We start from the raw sequence: 25,008 nt of genomic DNA, 5'->3' as shown, positions 1-25,008 counted from the left end.
CCACCTCTTAAGGATTTGTGGGTTGTAATGCCACCTTGGCTCTTTCTCCTGAAGGAGACTTCTCTTTCTCTCTTCCAGAGCACAGGCATTAGGATAATTTTTATTTTATTTTTGATTGAGTGTCTGGGAGAGGGAAGAGGAGCCATTGTGCTTTGGAGGCACTCATGTGATTTCAAATGTCTGACTTAATTTTTTCCATTTCTACTGGTTTTGATCACTTGAATAAGGTTCAGTATTGCTCTGAGTATCTTTCTCCCTCTTACACATAATCCTTTACAGATTACATGTCTTGTTCAACAGCATGGGGAATATTTGAAGTAACACATCTATTTGTATAGCTCCGACAGACATTCTTCCTATACTCTTCCTGTGCTGTGTTTGTAATTTTATCTGTCTTTCAAAAATTCAATTAAGGGATTGTTAATAAAAATTAATTAAATTAGTCTTCTGACAATACAGAGCAGCATCACATAGATGACATATTACCAGTTCATGATGGTGCAGTGAGAAAGAAGCAGCAAAGTACTGGTAAGTCTTTTCTGCATCCCTCAAAATACTGAGGAAAAGCTCTAAAGTGGCTTGTTAGAAAGGACGTCATGTGATACAGAATCTGAAACAGCTGCTGCTTTCTAAATGAGGCACAAGGGAAGCTAAAAATAAAGCAAGCAGAAAGGTAAAATGGATGAATCCTGGATGTCTTCTCCTTATTCCTAATGAAAATAACTCTTGGCATTTTTTTGAGAAACAAAGGTAAAATATACAGAGGAGGGTTAAGAAAGACATTGGATGAAAACACCCAAAGGAAGATCCAAATAATTAATAAACAAACAAGCAAATAAATAAATCTGCAACATTTCATTGCAGAAATAATTCTCCAGCTGTCCAAAGTGTTATGCTTTCCAGCAGATGCAAAAATCCTAAAACGCATTACACTGTGTATTGATACAACTTTTCTATTTCACTCTACTTCAGCACACATCCAGTATACTGGGGTGGGAAAAAGAGGTGAAAGGAGGAGGAAGAATGAAAGATACCCTTATAATCAGGAAGGAAGCCACTGTGAAGGATGAATAACTGATTTGCCAATCAAAATGAACGTGAGGATACACAGAGGAATTTTATTCTCATGAATGCTTACCAGTTGCCTCTTACTGTGTACAGATTCTTGACAATGTAACCTACTTGTGAACGTTTCTGAAATTTGATTTAAATGACTTAATTTCTCCTGAATATTCAAATCCAGAAATGGAAGCATCCTTAATTGTATACTACAACTAAAAGTGTGTAGTGTGCAAGTAGGTGGGTATGCCCACATCTGTGGGTAGGTATTCCCACTATTCTGAATGCCTGCGAATGAAAAGGTTTCTTGTCAAAAGAAAGATAGTTAAAAGTAATATTGCTATTTTTATTCAAAATTTTCTGTGAAGTTTTCCCATCTTGTTCACATAAGCCTTCAGTTTATGATTTTAATTTATATGAGACTTCTACTTTATTTTTTTCTTTTTGAAACCAGCTATCTCAAAGTAAAAAGATGAGTGACAGGCTGAATTGACAGGGTTGACTAGGCTGAAATGCTCCCACCATTCCTGGCTTGCTGCACCTGTGATTCACAGCACATTAGTCAGTGTGTGCTGCAGAGCCCATGCATGCCCCACCTCTGGGTTCCAGCACTATTAATTGAATTTGGGGATGCAGCCAAACAGCTTAAAACTTTCCCTTTCATATACAATGCAGTACTTTGTCTTGTTAGGACAGGAACCTTGGGTGAGCTTGCTCAGGCACTCTGCAGAGAATCAGCACTGGGAACAGCACGTGGGCTCAGTTTGCCCCAGCCTGCCTTCCTGAGACTTACAGCAGAACTATTTCAGCAGCCAAATTTCCCTTTATGGCAGGGCCTTCCAGAGCATCCAACTGCAGTAACTTAACCTCTGTAAGGCAGAGCTGTGTCCAACACAGCCTTGCAGGGAAGCTGATCCACCCCTCTGGCACTTGTCCTCTCAAGTGATGTCCTCTCAAGTGATGAAGACAACTTTATTTTAGAATTCAATGAAAAAAAAATTTTTTTTGACACTTCCATGCCACTCTTCATATGGTCTATACAAAAAAGAGGAAACTAGTATGGAATGTAAATGTGCCAAACCAATTAGAGTTGATCACGTACTTCAGAGAAGCACCTTTCAGCATTACTTGCCACCTGAATTGCCAGCCAGCCGTGCTTCTGCTTAGCTTGAGAAGAGGACTGTGCCCAGCACATTCACAGCTAACCCAAGGGATGTAAACAAGGAAGAAACACTTTGCTTTGAGACACTGCTCTTAAAATGCTTCAGAGCAAAAGGAAGTACAAATCTGGGGTTGAGGAGTGAAGGGGGACTGAAAATCTCCGAACTGGGTATTTCAAGAAAATGATAATCAAATAATGCATTTAAGCACAGTCCAGTACAGTTATGTTGTAAGAAACCAATTAACCTTGTTTCAGGCACCATAGGATTATTACATCAGTTAATAATATGATACTTCATGCTAGTTCATCAGGTGCTATTAGTAGCACACTGTGTTCTACCACAGTTCCTTTCCCACTTCACTGCAGACCAGTAATGAAACATTTTTGTTGTTTGGGTTAAAAACAGGATTATATAAAGTTGTAACTTAATGTTATTAACATTGACTAAAAGTTATGGACAGTAGTAACTGCAAAAAAATTGTAGAACCACTGTAAGCAAAGCAATTGTTACTAAAAAATTACTAAAACAATTAAAGCATTTATTTTACAGCTGTTTTTTCCCTGATCCACTTTGGGTGTAAATGGATAATTTCATCTGAGCTCTAGTCACACAGTTGCAACTTGTTGGTTTACTGTGGGTAACAAGCAATAAATTTATATGATCACACCCACTGAGACACAACTGAGATTATTTTGATCACAATGCAGGAAAACAGCTAACTCAAATTTTATAGCTTTCAATAATCTTGTGTACTTCACAGACCAGTCATATGAAACTAATAACTGATGATGAAACTTTTTATTAAGGAAAATCCTTGCCAAAGTGAAGGAAGATATATTAATTCAGGAAACAATCACAGGGGGAAAACCCTCCACGCAGGCATATTACGCCTGAGACTGAAAATAAATGGACTTCATAACATGATGTGAAAGTAGAAATACCCGTTCAGCAGACAGAAAGTGTGAGTTGCCTTCTCAGCAGCGCAGGAAATACTCCCCAAAACCAGAGGGAAGGCTTGTCCCTGGCTGTGTGTTGGTCCAGGACTGCTCTCCTCTCTGCTTGTCCATTACACCTATGCTGACAATACCCAGCTTAACATAACATAGATGTGGCAAAGCACACCCACAGTATCTTTGATGCAAAAGCTCGTTATATAAGTGTGTATATCTTTATCTTTATAGATGTATATATACGAAGATGAACGTGCTATTGAGCCAAAGGGTGTTCATTAGGCACAGCACCCTGCCCATGGCCATCCTATCAACTTTGGAACCACAGGCAGTCCTTCCCATGCCCACTGTGTCATCCATTGTACCATCACAGATCTCCATGCTGCACTGCACAGCATGCCATGGGCTCCTCCCACTCCACATCCTAGTAAAGCACTTCCCTCAATGCTTCTCAAAAGTATCAAAAAGTTAATTGCAGGGAACAGAAAAGCCTAAACACAGAGCTTTGGAGAAGTTTGTGCTTTAGTGATAAGATTTTGGCCATCTCCTTTCATATCACTGACGTCTCTCACACTGAGTTACCATGATGCTAATTTGACATATTTTTTTCTTCAATTCTGCATGCCAGAATCAGTATCATAGCAGTGTCTGTAATTCTCTTTCTCACATCATATACTTGCAGTCCCACTCCATGAGCTGGGAAACCAAATAAACCACAGAAAAAACTGTTTCATTGCCAAACTGGAAGGGCACTAGTAAAAAAAAAATCTTGAAACTATCACCTTAAAAACAGACTTTCAAAAGCCTTAGAAGCTTTGGGTCAGTGACTAGACTACAGACGCTAATCCAAAATTTGAGTCAGCTTTTGAAGCAAACAAAATATGTCCATGCCTATTAGACTTCCAGGACTACACTCCTTCTTCCCCTGTTCCCCCCATAAAGGCACATAAGCCTGCCCACTTTCGTGTCTAATACCTTGGCCCCATTCCCAGAGCAGTGTGTGATATCCTCCTTCCACTCTTTAGAGATGTGACACAGAATCCTGCTGCAGCCACACTGAGATTTGGCTACAAATACTATGTGCAGCATTTCAGTTGCTGGAGCTCTCATACTGACATACAAAGCAGTGAGTTATGATAGCTAAACAAATAAAAGATTACCTAATAGTAAAACCCATTGACTTCCTTACAGAATTTTGCAAGCTTTAGACGAAAATGCTGCAAAGTACTTTGTAAAGGAAAATCATTGTAGGATTCATAAAGAAAGAAAATGGATGAGGATTGTGATGATAGGACCATGTACTTTGTCACACTGGCCACAGTTTTAAGATCTAAGAAATAGAAAGGTCTATTCCAGGAATAAAACCCTATTCAACAAGAAGATTTTCCAAGCTTTGTGACATTCAGATACCTAGCTACCCTTAAAAACAATATGAATTTTATAGTAATTAATTCCTACGTAGCTTTGTAACACATGACTCTATCTATGCTGCTCATTACAAGAATCAGTTCACCTGTACGCTACTAGCCCAAATTTCAGTAATACCTACTTTAATTTCATTAGACTTTGAGGGGCTGTGAAAAATATTTTAGCTGTGAAGAAGCCAGAGGAAATATTTCTAACTCTCAGTGTTAGCAATATCCCCAAAGAAGACGAGAAAGTATTTGCTTCTTAATTGTGCTATGCAGCTCCTTTGACTGGCAGCCATCTCCTTCTCTGCCATTTCAGCCCATCCCAAGAGAAAAATTCATACTTTTCCTGAATCAGTTGTCCCACGACACTCACAGGAGGTTCAGCAGCAGCAGCATGTGCACAGCTGTAAAACATCTGGCACACAGGTGTATGAAATGGAATTTGCTTGCTGCCTGGCTAGTCACCACAGATTTTTTTGAAAGATAACCAACAGTTATTGTGCAGAAAAACAGATAGTACTGTTGTGCTCACTATTGTAAGTTACATTTATCTTCAATGGTGTAATCTCCAGGGCAAGGCAGAAGAATAAATGTTAAGAAAGAGAAATTTTATGGAAGTCAAGCAGGGTCCTTCATGTTGGTACTGATCATCCAGCTTGGATCCAGGTTTAGTTCCAGGGAGCAAGTGAGTGGGGCTGGAAGGCACACTTTAAATAAATCCTCTGACACTGTCTGAAATGGAATGGGAGCAAATGCTTTCCTTCACCAGCTCGAACTTAGAAGTTATTGCCAGCAACATTACAAACATTAATCTTAAATAAAGCACCAATGACAGACTAAACACAAACCTCTACAAAAGAAGTAAGGCTGTATAAAAGCAAATTTGATATACAAAAGGCAGCTTACACAGAGCAAAGAAGAAAATGCTCTGCTTTCAGCATAAGACATTAAATATTTTGAAAAAAATACATTAAAAATGCAATCAATGTCGCATTTGCCAAAGGTGCTGATTGGACAAAATTGTGCTATTTTAAGTAGAGCTCTAGCTCCAGAGTTCTTCTAAATAGTACAAGACAGACTTGCATGGCAAAACTGAGGAAGTAACTCATGCCCAATGCCTACCATGAGCATGCAGACACATGTGTGAACTTTAACACAAGAGGTGCAACACTAGCAATGAAGATTTTAGCATGGAGTGATTAAGCCACATTCAGAATCCCTCAACAGCTTGCACTACAAGCTGCATCTTCATCACTGGTACCACTTGGGTATGCCTTGGCTTACTTACAGTACAAACATCTTAGATTACTCCTCATGTACTGGTGGCTCGTGTGGTGGGCAGATGGAAGCAGTGCCTGCTACATGCTTCTTCAGTCCCCAGTAACTCAGAGAAACTTGATGAGACTGCTGGCACTAGGGCTCTTCCCACCTGAACCAAGTTTTCCAACAGCAGTCCAAGGAACTCTGATTTACAGTCTATTAAGCATAAATTACCTAGTCTATACAACATGTCAACATCATGATTCAGCTTGCAAACTCAATGTCCTTACCATTGCAGAATTCACAAATTTCCTCTGCTCTTAGTCTCTTTCTGTTAAGAAGGAGCATATTCTACAGCAATGAAACAGCAAACTCTCAATGTGGGCAATGCACACAGGAAAAACAACTGTGTAATCCAATCAAATTATCCAAGTGTCTTGGTTTGCAATATGTAACCAAAAAAAGTGTCAGTGTTTCTAGGATTTTTGCTTGTTTGTTTGCTTGTTTTTTTGTACTACTACATTTATATTTTTTAAATATTCCTAGTAAAAAACCTGTTATTCCTATTCCTATATCTTTGCCTGAAAGCCCCTAACTGCAAAATTATAATAATTTGGAAGGAGGGGGTTTGCGTTCTCCATTCCAAGGGGACCTCTGGCTTTCTCTGGCAGAAACCTGTCTTTCCAAACAAGGATACCAAGCAATGTTGAAGCCACAAAACACTGACTGATCTGTTCCATGCACTGTCATACACAATAAAATGTTTGCTTTTTCTTTCTATGTTGACTTTCTTCAGAAGGTTTTGTCCCCAGAAGAAAAGGCTCATCACATCTCAAAAACCTACAGTTTAACTAACATGAAATGGAACAAGAATGATCAGATGGATAGTGAGGAAGACAGGAAACATGACACAGGCATTTCAGAACGAAGGGCAAGTCTTTACTATAAATCAAAGCTTTCCAAATGTTTCCAGCACCCAAATGGATTGGCAGCATGAGGTGATAGGTGCTTTGGCAAAGATAAAACTGACAATGTGAAATGAAATATGTGTAGGTTATTAAAACACTGAGCTTTGCTGGCAGCTGGGGTTTGTTGAAATTCTAATCAAGTTTCCAAGGAGAATTCATATTTGGAAGTAAAAGGAATGCCTCATCTATTGGCAGAAGCTTTAAGGCCCATTTAATTAGCCCTGAAAACGAATGGGTGCAATATTTTTCTTTAACTGATGTTATGCAAATGCATGCATGTTTCAGTTTACCTGTGCTTCTCCAGATTTCATGTTTCTCTATCCTCACTGTTCAGGCAGCTGTAGTCAGTGAGCAAGTATCTCCCATTTTGATACTCAAACAGCAATTCAGCTGTATCCATAACTCTGTATTACAGCAGCTGCATTCTCCATTGAGTTATCAGTACAGGACCAAACCCTCTGAGCACATTATTGGCAACTTTTTTATTCATAAGTAAAGGTCTACTAGGAGAAGTCAATCTGCTTTTCCTCCTGCAAATACTGTTGTTGCTAAGGTGGAAAAGGTGCCACCAAAACGCTTCCAAAAGAGATGAAAAATAACAAAAACCTTTCTTTTTGCTTAAGAGATATTAATAATATTCTGAGATATCATCTACAGTGCTGAATCAGCAGCTACCTTTACCTTTTGATCATCCATAAAGGACAACCTTCATAAGATGAAATGAAGACCTGAAAAAAACCTAGTTTTTGCTAAATAAGTGGCAAGGAGTCAGAGGCAATATTCCAATGAGCATCATTATACCCTAATGCATCACCTACACTGTAGCAACATTTCACAAACTATTTCAAAAACAGGCTTTGCAGCTGCTTGGCCTGGAGGATGTATCATGGGATCAGTACACCAAACAAAAGCAAAACAAATACCTCAGATACTACTAAAAATTTCTGCTGGAAAATAAAAAGATGTTGTTCTCAGTTTTGTTAAGAGACTGACAGATCCCTCCAAAGGATTTCAGATAAGCAGCTAAGCTTTAAATTACAACATTTAAGGTGGATTTTTTTTTCAGCTGTTTATGGGCTCTTTTTTTCTAGTTACCATAACTTTTTATTATTTTCTTAAAAGTAAGTGAAAACCCAAACCAACAATTTACACCATTCCTATGTTCAAGACCATGTGAACATCAGGGAGTGGGAAGGGTTAACCTGTGTATATTAACAGAAACAGGCTGCACAACAGTACTGAAGAATAGATACTCTGTGCAAAAATTAACACAACTCTGCATTACACACTTTGGTCTCTTTCTTACCGTGTACTTAAGTCTCCATTCTGCCCAGGGGCCCCATCTCCTCTCTGGAAGGAGAGGACTGCAGCTGGCAGAGGGATGAGGCTGCCCCTAGGCACAGGTATACGTACTCATGTGCAGACTGCAGCCCTACCCTTGCTCATCCACAGCCAAGTGGATGGTCCTGTGGGACTGCAGAAGCTTTGTCTTGGCCCTGTGTAAGCTAACTTGGGACTGGCCATCTTTCTCTAATGTGATAAGCTTAATTTTGTATACGCACTCAGGTCAGCAGCTTTCTAATATCTGCACATCTGTGGCATCTGCTGGTTAACATGTGGGTCACTAAATGTGCCCTGTGTATTAAGTGGTTAATCTGTGCCAATGGAAATGTTTTGGAATAAATATAACAAGCTTCAAAGTCTCAACATCTTGGGTTACACTGTCATTCAAACAAGGCCTCCAGTGGCACATACTACTGTGAGCAGTACTAGCTTGATTTCCACAAAAATCAGGTAATTTCCCAGTTGTGCTGCTTTTGATGGAAAATTTCCTTCTCATCCGAGTACAAGGATTGTACCTGACTTGTGCCTCCTCTGCAACACGTCAGAAAATTAGTGACAAAAAGCACTATGAAAGGCATAGCGTGTTACTGCAAATATATCACATGATAGCCTGCCAAATGGGAGAAATGGCACTGCAGATTGGCTTTGAATGGCACATTTGGGAGTTGCTGAGGATGCCCACTGCACAGTAAACATCTACTGCTTGACATCTCACTTGTCTGCCACTGCCAACAGATTCTGTATCCATTAATGAACAACTTCCAAAACACACTTTTTGCAGCCTTTATCTAAGGGTATGTAAAGTAACCTGTGATATAAGTTAAATAAACTCTTCAAAATATGCAGCCCCCCAACCAGTCTCCTTAATGTAAGGTCATTTCTGATGTACCTTATTTATCTTTCATGAATGCCTCAAGACATAAGTAGGTACACTAAGAAATCAACAACCACTTTTACAATTAGGTAGCTGAGTCTGCAAATTGCAGTTAATATCCTCGACTCCTGGCTATCAGCTGAAGGAATATTCAGAGGAGATGCTTGATCCAAAGGGAACATAGGAGAAAGACTAAAAAATAGCTAAGTGTGCATGTAGCATTCTTTCAGAAGAGAAGTAAGACATTGCTTGGAAAATTATTACGTATTTTGATTAATGGAGACGTAAAACAGAATTATTAAACAGAAAAATCCAAACTTTTGAAGTCTGTCAGCTGGAAGGAAAAACAAATATTGAGAACACAGCTTTGGAGACAAGGCAGAAAATAATATGCCACCTATGAAATGAAACACAAAATGGGCAACTAAGAAAGGGGCCCCTCACAGCAAGAGAAACAACGAGATGCTGTGAATCACAGTGACTCTCAGATGCCAACAGGGTGGAGAGCCAAAAGATTATTTGCAACCTGCTGCCAAAGGGTATAAAATAAACCAGCACATCTACAACCAACACTTGGTGCCTACTCCAAGCACACCTGTCTTGGTTCTTGCACAGGTGTGTCTTGGTGCTTGGGAATACATGGCAATGACAGCCAGAGTGACTGAAAATCCTAATTTTGCCTCAAGATATGCTGCACTGTTGAAACATTATTTTTTATATCCAGGAAAGCTACTTATTCCTTGAAGGATACTGGGAAAACAGTACAGGGAGAAGAAACAGGTGTTGTAAAGTGAATGAGAGGGACTGGAAAAAAAAGGGGAAAATATGTCCTGTGCAAACAGGGATGGTACCAAAGCCACTTGGGAAAACATAGCAGGAAGCAGAGAGAAACACTAGCTGAACTAACAGACAGATCTCATCAGCAAAATGCAAAGAACAGAGGCGCATGACTTCAGAAGATAATTGCTAAAAGACAGAAACAACGAAGCAGCAGTAATGATATCGTAGAGTCCTTATATCTCACTGAGGCCTGAGAACAAATACCATCTCTAATGTAGTACAAGCAACACCCATCTCAGTAGCCTGAACTTCAGGAACAACTCTGACCTGGTGCCTGAGAACTAGGAGAAATTCCCTTTTTAAAGACCTTGAAGTCTAAACAGCCAAAGCAAGTAAGGAAAGGAATATAAAGATGTTGAGGGTTTCTGAAAACTGCATTTTTAAAGCAGCAGGAAAGAACTACTTATTAACAATTTATTATATGCACCTTAAAACCCATTCTCAATGGAATTAAGAATCAATATGTCATTGCATTCAAAGCCAAATAATTTTAAATGTAATTAATCTTTTCTTCCATGGAAATTATATAGAGCTGTTAGAATTACGCAGTGTTGAAAATAACATTATTTAGGTTGTGAAAAGGCAGAAACATTGATTGCTTTCCCCCCTCTTCTTCGGAAATTGTTTTCTTTCATTATTTCTACAGATCTAACAAAAATCAGCAGCTGAGAAAAAGTCTATTCCTCTATAGTTTCTTTCACAGCTGGACTAAAGTGCACCCCAGGATACACAAAACAGAAAATGAACGGGTCCAAGATGCATTTACCTTAAACAGCCATGTCCTTCCCCATTTTATCTTTGAACACAAAAAAGTCAATTAGTTTTTAGGGTTTTTTTTTCCATAAAACTAAAAACATCCTTTAAGTTCTGTTAGTTTTCTGTTGGTTTAAAACAGCTCCTGCAACTTCATTCATCATTTGTAAGAAACTGCTGTCCTATAGCAGCTTCTTTAACACTTCCTCAGCAGAGCAGATTTATCTTTTGAAGTTCTCACTGCAGTAAGTTGCATCAGACTTACTACGCACATGGAACAAAACTAAAACAAACTATTTGGCAATGCTTCCCGGTGACCTGCAGCAGTGATGAACACACTAACTCATCTATTTAGAAAAGCAGACCTAATCACGGCATCAAAAAGAGAACAGATTTGGATTATCTTCCTCTGAATACCTGGAGGTTTCTCCTCAATTAACAAACCAGTGTAGCAATTTCAATTTAATGCTGTCCTGTAGGTAATTTTACCTCACCCAAAATGACACACTAGTGCAACACAACCAACAGCACTGGCTCAGACAAGAGAGATCTTTGCACTTCAGTTAAAACTGATTTAGGTGAAGGCTTGAATTCATTTTACAATTAAAGCAAATGTATTTTATGCACTTGGCAATCTTTCTTCTAAACTTTCCTTTAATTTGTCAACTTTTTTGACCAATTTATCCACAAGAAATTCCTTGAGGCTTCACACAAATTGCCTTTCTACTTTCTTTTTGTTTGTTTTCATTAAACTTTACTGGAGGGCAAAGTAAAATTTACCAAAACAATTTTAAAAAGTGGAAGCTCGTTCTATGGCAAAGGCTAAATTATGTCTTCCAAGAATCACATTTGGCAGGAGTCTTAATACAGCAGACTGCCTTGGTTTCCAGAGGTTACGTCTGAGTTAAGAGAGAGCCAGCAACACCAGCCCATGAACAGTAACACAACATGTGAAAGAGAGCTGGAGCAGAGAGCTGAAGATCATGAGAAGTTCAGGACTTTCTGAGATTGAATTTAGGATGTAAAAGCTGCTTACTGCTCGAGCAAGTGCCATTAAGAACACACCTTTAATTCAGTACATTCCCTGGCTCACTCATGCCTGGAAGAAGCCAGAAGTCTTCTAATTGACCTCCCTCCCCACCCTCTATCCTTTTTGACAAGCCTGGAAGAACAGGACATAGTGATACTAATGCAAACGGATGTAACACTTCATACTCAAGGAGTAAAATGTGGATTTGAGTGACAGAGATGGGGCCAGCCAATCTCCCCTTTACAACTACACAGGCAGAAGAAACTAGTTAAAAACACACATTTTGAGGGTATTCACACTCCTGCTCTTTTGCACAGGTGCTGCTGGTACATGGAAACACCTTCATTCTTTGTATGAACTCAGGACCATTGGCATGCACATTTTGAAATTCTGACCACACAGAAAAGTCCCACATTTGGATACATATGCTTTTCACTCCAGGACTGATCCGGAAAACAGCATGTATGGGGTTATTGGTCGTTTTTGTGTGGGGGGGACTGTTGTTTTTTTCTTTTTTTTAATATACAACTTCCTCTTGGCTGGATCCCAGAACTGTTATTACACATTTTATATTTAACGTATGCCATAATCTCGTTTGCCATTTTGTTGCCATAAAATGTAAAGTATTATGGTGCCAACAACATAGCTAAATTCTCTTCATTTAAATAAAGCCCTTTAATTGCAATTTTATTCTCATGTATATCCTGAGCTGAAATCGAGAACAATTTCTACTTGAAGTACCAGACAGAATATTCTTAATTTCTGCAATGCAATGATTCAATTTTTTTCCCTCCACTAGTTTTTCTGCTTCCCAAACTGGACACATTCCATCCTTTATGTTAAACATGTCAAAATAAAAATTGCCTCCAGATGCCAAGAAAGCTCCCAGAAGGAAAAAAGAGAGAAACAAAGAAGGAGGAAAAAAAATTGAGAGAGAGAAGGAAGGGGTGGAGAAAAAAGCAGTAAAAAGGTTAGGCTTTTGACCACTATAATGAAGATATGATGGTCATCTATGACATCACAGCACATTGCTGCAATGCTACGTGCTAAAACTGAACACAATGAAGGCGCGGTTTAATGGGGGAAAAAATGCATACATTTTCAATGCAGTCTACAATACAAGCAAAATGTGGACAAGCAACATAACGATGACTCCTAATACTCTCAACTGTCAGCAGAAATGTCTCCAGTTATAGAGAGATTTTCCACAAATACATGATGCTCAAACTACAGGCACCCTTCTATCAAAAAAACTCATTCCCACAGTTTACATTTTTCTGTACTTATACAGAAATTCTTCTTACATCACATGATGACTGCTCCATTCATTGCACTCCACCTCCAGTAATAACATTATGAATTAAGACAAACATGTATAAACCAATGGGTGGAAAACTGCCTTTTCAACATAAATACACAGGAATCCTTAAAACTCTTTCAACAAGAAACAGATACCACTCAGAAAATGCTGGTCAAAGGCAAAGATGAATAGAAACTGATCTGTACAGCAAATACATTTCCTCTGGACACTGATACAGTGCATACAAGAGAAGGAATACTCCCTTTTGAGGTGGGGCTTGAATGGGCATTTACATAAGGTTCAAGAAGGCCAAGTGCTGTGTCCTACACTTGGATCACAACATCCCCAGGCAGGGCTGCAGGTTGGGGGAACAGCAGCTGGAAAGCTGCCCAACAGAGAAAGTCCTGGGGGTGCTGGTCAACAGCAGCTGAACACGAGCCAGCTGTGCCCAGGGGGCCAAGAAGGCCGATGGCATCTGGCCTGGATCAGCAATGGTGTGGCCAGCAGGAACAGGGAAGGGATTATTCTCCTGTAGTGAGGCCACAAATTGAGGGCTGTGCCCAGTTCCAGGCCCCTCACTGTAAGAAGGACATTAAGGTGCTGGAGTGAGTCCAGAGAAGGGCAACAGAGCTGGTGAAGGGTCTGGAGCACAAATCTGATGAGTGACTAAAGGGAGCTGTGGGTGTTTAATCTGAAGAAGAGGAGGCTCAGGAATGACCTTACTGCTCTCCGCAACTCCCCGAAAGGAGGGTGTAACCACATGGGGGTCAGCCTCTTCTCCCAGGCAATCAGCAACAGGATGAGAGGATATAGCCTCAGGCTGCACCAGGGGAGGTTCAGTTTGGATATTAGGAGGATTTTCTTTACAGAAAGGATGATTAGGTATTGGATTTGGCTTCCCAGGGAGGTGGTGGAGTCACCATCCCTGGAGGTCTTTAAGAAAAGACTGAAGTGGCACTCAGTGCCATGGTATAGTTGACAAGGTGGTGTTTGGTCACAGGTTGAAATCCATGACCTCAGAAGTCTTTTCCAAACTAATTGATTCTGTGATTCTATGAAAAGTGTAAAATGATAGGAGAGCAGGAACACTATTTAAACATCAACCTCCTTTCAAACAGACACATTTTCCGCACAGTAGTAACACTCTTGGAAACCTGAAATTGGATCTGAGTCAAAACCATGAGTTAGATGGTGAGAAAAATCTGCAGGACAGCCTCCTGAGCAATCACTGGCAGAATGAAGCCTGGAGATGCTCACAAGGGAACTCTACTGTGTGCAGAGAAATCAGGCACTTATAATCTCATAATAGGAACAGCACTGGATGTAAGATACCAAACTATCTTTTCTTTTCCAGCAAAATAACCACAGACCCCTGTATTTTGGGCTATTTCATGAATCAAAGAAAGGTAAAAGTCACAGCTTTTGTCATATAGCTCCCGTGTACAAACTCTTAGATTGGCAGTTCACTTCTGAGCCCCAGCAGTTTTTGAGAGCTATGCAAATGCAGTAACTTCTGAGCAGCAAGAGGCAGGTGTTGCAAATGGAACAGGGAAAAAACAACTCAGTCTTACCACCTGTATGACATTTGCTACTTCTTTTTGGGGTATGCATTTGCCATATTATGTTATTAATAGTATTGCCTAAAAGAAAAAGAAGTGCAATATAAACTAACACCACTGAGATTCCACAGTCTCACTTCTCCAGCAGTACTTCTCAGTACTTCTCCAGCCGTTCCCAGCAGACTGAAAATAAGGAGCCAAGCAGGAACTCTTAAGTGGTGTTGAACTTCATGCTGTTTTGTGAAAAAATATAAGTGAGAAGTAAGATCAGGCCAGAAGATTGATTTTCAGTTATCCAAGTTAACCTTAAAAAAGACTAGAAACAGTACAACAGGTATCTACAGGTGACAAATTGTCATAGTTCTTCCAGCCTCAGTCTACTACTTGTTTTTATTGAGTGAGCAAGGAACAAAAACAGATCATCTCAGCATAAGAGCTTACTGATGATTTACTCAAAGGCAAACACATTTTCTACATTTCTCTGCTGCTTTCACTTACGGTATGCTCATTTGATTGCAACACTGAAACCAGAAGGCCACCTCAAGACACACTTTATATTCAGTATTCGTTCGGTGTGAGCCTGGTAGGTGCCTTACAAGATACCTAAGATTTGCCACTTCACTGAGAATTATTATGCAATTCTTTCCCATCCAACACCGCAGCTTTCTCATCAACACATAACCCAGTGTTCCTTTATAGACTGCTTTTGATTATAAAACCAGAATTTAGGGAGAATCAGAGCAAGATTTTCTTAAGATTGCAGGGGATCTTCAGAAACGATATTTCTGTAACTATCACAAGCTTCCATATGTTTAATCATTTATGTGTTGGTTACTAAATGATGATTGAAACTTAGTATCTCTATGCCATTTTGCATATTTGTAAAAAACAAGAAACAGTTGATTTGAACTCAACCACCCTTTTTTATCATGTAGACACGTGGTCTCCAACTAAAACAAGTGAAGTAAAAACCTGTAAAAAAGTGACATGAAAAAATAGCCTCTGAGCAGTTGTGCAGAAAAAGAACCATGACCTGATTACCTAATTCTCACTACTTTTCCTGAAAATATGTACTCTTGAGGTTAACTTTAGACTCAAAGCCTTCAGAGCATTGCTGAGCTTGAAGTAGGACAGCTTGTGCTGTCTTTAACATTTCTAACTTTAACATTTAACTTTAACATTTCTAAAATACTTTCTTTCCAATTGCAACATTCCTATAAAAGACTGGATAGCTTATTCTGAATTTCTTCATGTCACTACCTTTTCTTATTAAGCCTAAAGCCCAGCTCCTTATGTTGTCTAAAGAAACACACTTATTAAACAAAGATGCTGCAGTCAGGCACTCCAGCCTAAAATATCACTGAATTATAGAATTGCATCTTTTGAAAATATGGAGACCCTAGAGAGAAACTGTTTACCCTACTAGCTCCAAACTTTGACATGTTATTAAAAAACATTATTAAAAATGTGAAGCCAGTTAAAAAGAATGTTCCATTTGTATCAGGCATTTTTATATGACTTCCAGAAAAGCTGCATGTCCAGCTGCCAGGCACTAACCTGTAAAGTGTCAAGCACTGATATAGCTAGCATCAACCAGGATGGTTATGGAGGTAAGAGTCAAAATTATCCCAAAGAAGCCAAACTTTGCTGTAAAGGTGAACACACGCCCATCTGGTGCCACATCTCAGATCTCTTGCAGCTGTCCAGAGAGCACCACTATCCAGCGTGTTTCATTTGGAATACTTTCGTTACACAGCTTCATGCCATTGCCTCAGATCCTGTCACTTGCCACCAGAGAGGAAGTTGTAGACTGCAATGATTTCTCCCAGATTCCTCTTCTGTTCATTTCAGAAACCAAGATATTTCAACTGCTCCTCATACAGCTTCTGCTCCACACCTGTCACCATCTTCATAGCTCTCCTCTGGATGCTCTCTAATAGCTCCATATCCCTTTTTGGATGTGGCACCCAAAACTGCACACAGGACATGATGTGAGGCCAAGTTGGTCAAAAGATAATGCTCTATTCATGGCATTTCCTAATTTCATAAGTAAAGAAAGAGTGCTCTTTTCAAAGCAAACCCATTACCACTTATTAAAAGCAAAATTCAGTATGCCAGCATTTGTACCTTTTGTATTTTTTAAAAAAAGGACACAATAAGGAATATCTCAGGAAATACTTTAGGATTTTTATGTGGGTGGGTGGGTGGAGTAGGGGAGGAGTAGCAGCATAACTTTATCTTTTAGCATTGCACACAGAATGTAGGTCAGTCTACTCCAATGGAAATACCCCATGCTGATTCTTCACATTCTTAGACATAAACATGTCATCATTTTGTAGGCCAGGAAATCGTGAATTTTATTCACGGTCCTGTCCCAGAATCGTCAGGAGGACCTTACTGTTCATACCTCTGGACTCCTTATTTAAAAAAATAAGTCAAAATTTTGCTTGTCTAGCAAATTACTAATACAAAGAGACAGCATGTAAATGTTGAGTATTATAGCTTCTGTAGTCCATGTCACAAGGTAATAAATTAGAGAAGCTCACTTTCTAACTTCTCAGTAAATACTATTTTGTGCATAACAAATGCAGGCTGCATTTATTTCAGTATAAAACAATCTGGAAAATGCTCTTCCTTCCCTATAAAAGCTATTCGTTAACTAATAATAGATATATATTTTACTGTGTAAAATATAGCCTATTTTTAGCCTCACATTGTCACACAAAGTTTATGGAGAAAATACTTAAAAAAAGGAAATCAGAGTCCATTTCCTGTTTTAACAAGGATAATCCCTTGACCAGAAGGCACAAATATTCATTTCTCTTTAATGTTAATTAGCACACTATTTATTTCATAATTTAACGAAAGAAAGCAAGTTGCTGGGAACATTATTAAGTTCAAAACATCTTTCACCTTATTTATCCAGAACTCAATAAAAAAGTTCAGTCACAGACTTGCAGCCTCCAGCTAGGTTCTGCTATTAGCTTTAAATCATTTTTAGAGTTTCAGTAACAAGTTGCCAAACTCAAATATACAGCTATCTACATCTGCTAGATAGTTTGTCTTACTGGACAGTCTGGAAAAATTTCACTTACTTGATCCAAACTGTAAAGTTTTTTTCTGCTATCAAGGAATCAATACTTTTAAAATTTGCAAATCAGCATTTGAAAAATGCATCTGTAAGAATGTTGAAAGGAAAATGGTTCTTTTTCCTTTAGGTGAGCATAAGATAGCCTCTCAAAAAAAAAAGGCACATAGACAGGAATTTTAAAAAGTATCTACTCCTTCCTTAATGAATGGCTGAATGTCTAAATTTCCCATTTGGGCCATAGAGAACCTTTTCGGAAACTGCAATTTCTTCAACTGAGGAAGATTATCAGGCTGAACAAACAAAAATAGGGTGCATGAAACACAATTCCAATTTTTCTCTATACAGAGGAACAGCAAAAAGCTGGAATAGACAGGATTATGGCTGCTACTATCACACTGAACCATGACAGGCAGCAGTGATACCCATCCTGCCCAAAAACAATCAGATTCAGTGATCCTTGAATCTGGCAACATCAGCCTCTTCATACAGCAAGTCACCCAAAATATCATGAATGGAGGAAGAAATACCTGGCTGCCTCTCTAATGCTCAAGTCTGTACATATTCCATATGGATAGCATAATCAAATTCTTAACACTGCTGTTCCAAGGCATTCTATAAACTGATTTTTGAGCTCTTTACATTTGATCAAAGTCCACATGTACCAGGCTGGTTGAATGAGCTCTTCACCAAACCCATTTACCTGCTCTGGACATACATCAGGTGTGCTAACCAGCATGGTCAGAGCTGTAGGCTGGGACCAGGGTGGGCAGAACCTGCCACAATTCACCTACCTGCTTCCCTCTTTGCCCTGTAGAACACCCAGCAAGAGGCATTCACTAATGCTCAAACTTGCACGTGCCTGCATTTGCACTGCCACATCCCTATTTCTTGTCTGAAGTCATGCATAAAATCCAAGGGCAGCTGTCCAAAATTGCTGCTGGCTTCTGTCCAAATTGCACTTCCCACTTTTAAGTGATACATCTTTGTTAAGAGCAAGTCCCAAGCAAAGAAGCTAATGTACATCATTAAAAGAGCCCTACTCTCCATATGGAGTATCAGTCTCTTGTGTTTTCCTTTCTTAACTGATGCAGCCATATCCATTCTTACTGGGGATCATGGACTGTAAATCAGAGACAAGGGAATGAAACAGACAGAAGACATACCCAAACAGTTACGATCACAGGTAGGTCACACTGAACAGACAGCAAGGATCTTAATGACTCCCAGTCCCCCTGAAGGCCTTGAGTAAAGGATGCTTTCCCAGAGGTATGCCCTTGGCTCCATGAGCACTACAGGTGATTCCCATTTGCCTGCATTGATGGCATCTGCAAGCCTAAGACAGCTGTGCTGAGTTCATTACATACAACTTCTCAGCTCTGATGAGGGCAAGACGTTTACAGCCACAATGAACAAAACTGTTTCTGAGCATCATGAGTTCTCTTGGTTCCAGCATCACTTAAACTTGTCCACACTGGCCAGGCACTACCCGTGATCGGTGAGTCCACACTGCCTGGGCTGGGCTGTCAAGACAGCTCATCTTAACTGAAAACATGTGCTCAAACCCTTGGGATCTTGACATACCAGCCTGGGAAATTCCTCTGCAGCTGCTCTGATCCTCCATACCTTCCATGCAAAGCACAGGAGGTTAGGTAAAATTCCCTCAAGAAATGGGAGACTATCAAAATGTATTTTCAGGAGACCAGTCTGAAACGTCTTCTGGCTAAAGAAAGCCATGAAAGGCACCTCTTGTACTTGTAAATAAGCTTTAAGTTTACCTATTCAGATAAACTACTTTGGGTTAACATTGACATGTCTAAGAGCTTGAACATAATGCTACATTTCTATGGATGTATTTAATATAAATATACTTGGAAATGATGACCAAGGAAACCTGACTGATACAAGGAAATACACTTGGTTCATTTTTGTCACTAAAAAGTTCATTTTAGTTAAAACCAAATTTAAACACTTGCACAGAAAAAAATCTCTGACAAGATTTAAAACATGGTAAGATGGGAAAATTTTGGAAAATAGTGGACATTGGACACAAAGAAATAATTTCACAAGAGTCATACCGAAATTACTTATAATGGAGGTTGTAGTAAGAAAAAAATCTCACCAAAACTAATCATTAAATAGCTTACCAAACCACAGGGTCTATTTTCTTCTTTGATATGTTATCTATGTGAATTTATCCTGTCCCAAAAACCAGATTTTCCTTCAACAATTCAGTTCACTGAATTCACACACATAGAACTTTTTTCTGTGAACATACAAAAATTTCTTTTCCTCCTCAGTAGAAAACAAATCAAAACCATTCATTCATTTCTCCTAACTCCAAGTGCTGGCCCTCAAGGAATGTGGGGTTAGGTGGAAAAAAGCAATAATAAGCTACAAATTTAATCTGGCCAGCAATGGGACTTTAATTCAGAAGTGGCAATATATGGTACATTATTATGATGTAGGATAAATAATACTTACTGGCAAACTACCAGCAGTGACAGCATGAACTATACACAATCTAAGTGTCTTGCCTTTATTATCTGTCAAGATATGGCAGAGGAGAAAGAGAGGCTGGTTTGTGGGGTTTTTTGGGTGTTGTTTCAGGTTATAAGACAGTATTTTACTGTATGCCTGTGTCACAGCCATGGCATGGAGGTACAGTGATCCAAAGCAATGTATATTTACTGTATATTTCCAACAAGCACTGGCTTATTCATATGTTTAAAACAGGTGAAGTAGACAGTAAATACACAGACAATATGGAAATTTCTATCATTTAAACACATTATTTTCTATTCATTTGCGGAAGTTACAGAAATGATAATGATATTTTCAAGCCAGCTAAACTCTACTCTTTTCCTCTTAAATTAAAAAAAAAAAAATCTTAGTCATCAGCAAGGCATGTTCTGCACTCCTGTAACCACATTCATTACTCACATGACTTCTTCCTGCCCAGATCTTAGGTCATGTCATTGTTTTAACTAATGCTTTTGGAATGTCTTCAAAGCTCTTTAACCCTTGTGGCTTTTATGTCAGTGATCTCTTCCAGTTCTCCATGTACCTCTTGGATGTGTCTTCAAATAATTTCACAGCTATCTCCTCCCACTGGTACAACTCTCAGTTTTTTCCTTTCCAGCTGATCCCATCTTTCCAATCCTGCCCTCAATCTTCTCTTCTCATTCCCTGATCACAAATGACCACAGCCATCCTTGAATCTTAACTGCTTCACAGTGCCCACACGCGAGATGTTTGCAAAGGCAAACCATTCCATTATAATCTACAACTTCTTCCTCAGCCCTTCAGCTAAATCGTTCACTTAGGACTACTTCTGCCTCACCTACAGAGACCCTCCTCTCTCTGGCCAACCCAGTACCATCCAGAACCACACCATGCAATCCACCAAAGGCCAGAAGTGGATTTCCTGTTATTACACTAACCTCAGCCTACTAACTAACCCCTCAGCCTTCAGCTTCTAGACACAACAAACTGAAGTTGATTGCCCTCACCCTCACTTCCAGCCATCAATCACACCTATCATGCCCAGCCCTTCAACCCTATCGTGAATAATATATCAGCCTTCCACCAAGTATAACATTATTCAGCATTTCCAGGTGTGCATAGATGGTCACTGTACTGCAATGATGTACCCTTTGTAATTCAGAAGGCACATCATCTAGCAGAGGGCAGCTTTTCTTTTCCTGTTACCAATTTTCATTTAGAACTAAACAATTGTTAACCTACTTTACTCTTACTGCTTACACACTCCTTGCAGTTATCTCAAAACCAGCCCACAGAGTCTGTGAGCACCTAGCTTTCACAACCAGCTGTTCTGAGCACTGCTACAACACAGCAACTGTACAACACCAAAGGCATGTGCCAAATGCCACATCCCCAGGGACATTTTTTGGGCCAAGAGTGGTCAGAATACCTAGCAGAGCTTAAATCCTTTGTAAACAATATAAAATTGAACTGCAAGCTGAATGTTTTACAAAGCCAATATAAACCTCACTATCATTTATGTTTTTGAAACGTTACCCTGTGTTACACAGATCACCAGGATGAGTTGAGCAATCAAACAATTATTATTCATCTGTCCCATAAAAGCACCTGAGAAAAGTAACAAAATGATAGTTTGGAGACAAACTGAGCCTGATGCACCACAGAAAAACTGCAATTTCACTTCAGGTGGCCTGCGCTCCAGCTTATGTTCAACAGATATTCTCAAAACTTGTTAAGCTTTTAACCACTAAGAAAGAAGAAATTTATTAAACAGGGAACAAAATTTTCCTCCTGAAAGTATTAATAAAAATATTTACTTGTGAAGTCTTTACCCTCTTACAATATCCAGGTATTATTTTGGCAGGACAGTCCTGGTTCTCACCCACAAGTGAACCAGAGCTTTGTTCCTCCCATACACTGATTTCAAACTACAGTGGGTCAGCCCAAGAGTTCCTTCCAAGGGGATGTTTCAGCACTAGTTCCAGAGACTTGAACTTCTTTCTCCATGAGGACAAAAATATTTCTGTAATAGCTTGACCTTTCTCTAGATACGTTGATATCTGGAGGATATCAGTTCATTGTGAGAATTTGGAAGGTGGCATGACTCCAAAGGCTCCACATATTTTCAGAGTGACCATGCCTGTAATTTTAACCCGTTGAAACGAAAGTGCATGGCTGGAAAAGAGTAGTACATACTTAAAAATCTCACTGTGATTCAAACACAGATTTATTTCCTGCACCAGTCACTTGGTAGCGTCACTTCTCAAAAGCAAAACGCAAGAGGTTTTACTTCTAAGACCTTCCTGCATTCTTGCAACTCACATGAAAAAGAACAATGGAAATGTGGGTGAATGTGAGAAAGCACCAAACTGCTATGGCTTTTTGGGTGGGTGTGGAGAGAAACACACATACTACAAAAATCTAATAACTCCCCACCCAAGCATTGCTAGTGAATGACCTCATTGGTTTCCTACATATACTTCAGCAGCTTTCCTGCCATCACTCCGTTAAGCCAAGCAATGATGTCAACAGTCCACCTGTGAGAGTGATGTAGCCCTCTGGGTCATGGTCTCAGAGAACTTGGATAAAAGCTGTGCCAGTGTTAATTAAATGCACCTCTTGTTTCACTGCTGATTTCCTCTGATAAGGCTCAGCTCATTTTTCCTGGAAAGACTTCCATGCTGTATGGGAACTGGAGCCAACCATAACACAAACCAAATATTGCTTAGAGAATATGAAGACAACATGCTAAATATTTAGTTTTTAAAAAATAAAACCACTGTGTATTAGAGCTGGGATGAATACAAACCTCATTAACTTTGCACATGCTAGTGACAAGGCTAAACTACAAATGCTAGTTTCTGCAGATAGTTTATTATCTTTCAGCAGTACTTATCTCTCTTATTTGTAATGCTCTTCCCGATTACATCGGAGCAGAATTCTAACAACCTGCTTTACTCAATTCTGGCAGGTTAGAATATGAGAAGTTCACCTGGTAAAAAATATGCTTTGAAAATGGAGTTTGACATGTAATTAGCACCAGAATCATCATTACAACTTGAATGAAAAATAGCATTTTTTCCTGCCAGCAGCAAAGCCTTAGCTGTAAGAAGGTTCTGAGCAGCTTAGGTATTAAGGGACCTCTCAATTAATACAATTAGCCAGCAAGCAGTGGAAGGGAAAGAATTATATGCTGCTCCTTCTTTTTTTTCCTATATAAAGAAATCTAATCCACTGTCATGACTGGATATTTTCACTGAATGCTGTCACTGGGATTTCTGTAATCCCTCTACTCACAGCATTGACTTCCAGCCACTTTAAGCCTTCGGGACATGCCCTTTTATACTTACTTTGTTCTTGCAGACATTTTCAGATAGCTTTATTAGTAAAAGAACTGCCAAAGGAAGGCTTTCAGTTTTGAAACTAGACATCAAAAATATTTCCTCTTGCACAACTTTAAAACCAATACTAACCCTAAGACTTAGTTGCCGACAACAACAGGCACAAAAAATCTGATGGTGACAAAATCGAAAAGTGATTTCAAATGTCGTGGTGCAGTTATATCATGAAAGTTTGTTTCACGATGATCCCATATCTCCACTGTGAAAAGAAGCAAGCTGGAGCTCTTGCTATAAATTTAATTCTAAAGAAATAAGTGTGTGGTAACAATGTTAGGAACACATTCATATTCATTCATTCATTCTGATTTGTAGCAATTGTGATGGTTCCAAGAAGTGTTCTGTCCCACATTCCTGAGCATTACATTCCTGAGCATTAGCAATATTTTTCCAAACAACCAATGATCGATGTCCATGTATTTACATTTTTACCTCTTGGGGATCTTATGTTTATACAGTACCTCGCCTACAAACTCTTGGAATACATAACACAGAGTATACAGCCTTCCCAGCTCAGGATATGGGAGAAGTTCCACAGCTAACACCACCAAAGTCAGGCTAACTAACTTAGACGTATTTTTTACACTCTCCTCCGAAAAGAAATCTCATACACAAAATGTCCTTCAAAAGAACTGAATTTTTTGGTTCTAAATGGAAACAGAAAGAGGTAATCCTCGAACTTGTTTGGTTTATACTGCTCCTATGGATAGTTTCTATGGATTTATGACAGCAAACTGCAGCTAGTTTATAGCAAAGCACGCAGGGTGTGACTCATTCAGAACGCTCAACCCAAGAATATTTCATTCTGACATCCAACAGAATAGCTCCCTCATGAATTTGAATTAGTTGCTGCCCATTACTCACATGCACTCCTTCTCATAACTTCATGACACACAACTTGCAGTGCAAACTTGACTCCAGGCCATGAAGGAGATACCAGAAGTTCTGACAAATTTTACCCCTGTCACCAGTAATTGGAATTTGGTCTTACACAATTTAAATACACAGCTGCGCTCTGCTTCTGGTGGATGTGCATAACGGGGTCATGCGGAAGGAAAGCATATCCCTAAGTCCAGTGACTTAAAGTGACACAGTTTCCTGAACTCCAGGAACCCTCCTGGTCAGAAAGTACTTCCTTCCTCATTTCAAACACTTGATTGTTTCAGAGGGAATTCAAAACAATAGATTAGAAACTTTCAACCTTTCCTAAGTGTACTGCTACACGAGGAAATCAGGCCGTGCTCTGGGAAGGTGAGATAACATTGGGAAAGCGCTCTCCGGAAATGCAATGGCTTTTGCATCCCTTCTCTAGCACCATCCCATGAATCAGCTACACGTTTGTAGTAACTCTAGCTAGGAGATGTCAGATGCAGTTCAACTGCTGTTTGGATCAAGATATGTGTGGTTGGCAAAAGGCATGAGCCAACTCACTCCTCAGCTACTTCCATAAGGCCTGTAAGGGAAAGAAAGTATCAGAAGCTTCCTAATCTAAGTTTGTACTTGTA

The 25,008-nt window shown here is 39.4% G+C and overlaps 1 protein-coding gene across 2 annotated transcripts in view; it reads right to left on the bottom strand.

Moving 5' to 3' along the window:
- MTHFD1L (methylenetetrahydrofolate dehydrogenase (NADP+ dependent) 1 like) overlaps window positions 1-25,008 on the bottom strand; it is a 145,750-nt gene that overhangs the window by 22,793 nt on the left and 97,949 nt on the right. The gene's annotated exons all lie outside the window — the stretch shown is intronic.

The sequence above is a fragment of the Sylvia atricapilla genome, chromosome 3 (genome assembly GCF_009819655.1).
Source record: "Sylvia atricapilla isolate bSylAtr1 chromosome 3, bSylAtr1.pri, whole genome shotgun sequence".
In the NCBI taxonomy this organism is placed as follows: domain Eukaryota; kingdom Metazoa; phylum Chordata; class Aves; order Passeriformes; family Sylviidae; genus Sylvia; species Sylvia atricapilla.
Note: the sequence above shows the minus strand (reverse complement) of the source record. Positions and strands in the feature narration are given on the sequence as shown.